Raw genomic sequence first — 1,704 nt, 5'->3', positions numbered from 1 at the left:
CATATACAAATGATATATTATAGAATTGTACTCCTGAAAACTATATATAATTTTGCCCTGACTGGTGTAGCTCAGTTGATTGGGCATCAGCCCACAAAGTATAAGGTCCCCAGTTCAATTCCCAGTCTAGGTACTTATAAGAAGCAACCAGTGAATGCATAAATAATGGAACAACAAACCTATGTCTCTCTCTCTCTCTCTCTCCCTACACCCTCCATCTTCTTTCCTCTCTCTCTCTAAAATGAATTAAAAAAATTAAATTTAAAAGACCCTATCCGGAAGCTCAGGGGTCTGGGAAATATAGCCTTTATGTCGGCAGCCCTGTGTACAGTGAAACTAATGTTACAGGAATAAGCCCTGGCAGCTGTGGGTAGAGACAGTGCAGAGTGGCAGGTGAGCAGTGCAAGACCATGGCTGCAGAGGTCACAGGGCAGGGGGGAGCATATAGAGGTCAGAGGGTTCCCAGAGAAGAAGAGACTGTTACAGAGACATGGATGAGGAGGGCAAGAAGGGCAAGAAACCTGGAGACGGGTGGACATTTAAGCAAGTTTTCCCCAAAGCTGAAAAGAGCAGAGATAAGCAGGTACATGAGAAGGTGACAGAGCTTTGCCCTTGGCACATTGCCGTGACGTCCCTGCCTGAGTGAGTGGAGTCTGACAGACTGCTGAGCAGTGACCTTGAGAAGGAGGTGAAGTATTTAGGTCAGTTATCACCCGTATGAGGATGCTTAAACCCATCTGGTAGGACAGAGATCCTGCACTTCATAAATAATGCAAAGAGAGCCCATCAACTCCCCAGATACCTGACCCAGGAGCGCAGTGGAGGTCATTAGCCTGTCTGCCTACAAAGTCTGGCTGGCCTGGAGCGACGGGGCGGATGCCATCCTATCCCTGCCATCGCATCACGTTTTACACACAGGGGGCCACCTCGTACCCGGTGGTCCTGAAGATGGTACAAGACCCTGGTACCTCCCCCAACCAGAGTCTGTATGTGGAAATTTCTAGAGGCCTTCCCACAGGCTCCATGGTGGAGAGTGCACTGGGGCCTGGGGAGGCCTGCTGCATGGTGATCCTGGCCAATGAGAGCAAAGTGACCTCGGAGAAGCTGTACTCCCTACGCAGGCCGGTCTTCCCCATCGTGTACTTAGTGTCCACCATTAACTTTCTGGACAGAACCACATTGGAGGGGGCCTCAGCACCCACCCACCATGCTGTCCCTCCACAGTGGTAATGACTCTGCCACAAAGGTGGACATGAAGAAGCCATGGAAGATGGACGTCAGAACCTTCTTCATCTCTGACTGTGTGCATACAGGTGACATCTCACCTTTGTCCTCCATGCCCATGACAAGACATTCCATGATAGTGAGCTGAGCACCATGGGTACAGAGCTGCTGCAGGACTGCATGTCACACTGCAACCCAAGCTGCCCTCGCAGGAGATACACTAGTTCATGGCACTGCTGCATGAATCATAAGGACTACTCCTTGTGAGTACTCCTTTAATTTGAACTCCTGTCAAATTAAAAGGGTTATAATATATGACCCTGGCTGGTGTGTGCTGGCCTACAAACCAAAGGGCTACCGGTTCGACTCCCAGTCAGGGCACATGCCTGGGTTTCGGGCCAGGCCCCCAGTAGGGGACACATGAGAGGCAAACATACATTGATGTTTCCTTCTTTCTCCTTCCCTTCCCTTCCCCTTCCT

At 50.2% G+C, this 1,704-nt stretch overlaps 1 pseudogene; it reads left to right on the top strand.

Moving 5' to 3' along the window:
* The first annotated feature begins 490 nt into the window (after positions 1–490).
* Positions 491–1,475, top strand: LOC118989952 (cerebral cavernous malformations protein 2 homolog; annotated as a pseudogene).
* The last annotated feature ends 229 nt before the right edge of the window (positions 1,476–1,704 follow it).

This window comes from Sturnira hondurensis, unplaced genomic scaffold (assembly GCF_014824575.4).
Source record: "Sturnira hondurensis isolate 20B ecotype Veracruz unplaced genomic scaffold, ASM1482457v3 Scaffold0006693, whole genome shotgun sequence".
Lineage (NCBI taxonomy): Eukaryota > Metazoa > Chordata > Mammalia > Chiroptera > Phyllostomidae > Sturnira > Sturnira hondurensis.
The sequence above is the reverse complement of the archived record's forward strand: the minus strand, read 5'-3'. Positions and strand labels throughout refer to the sequence as shown.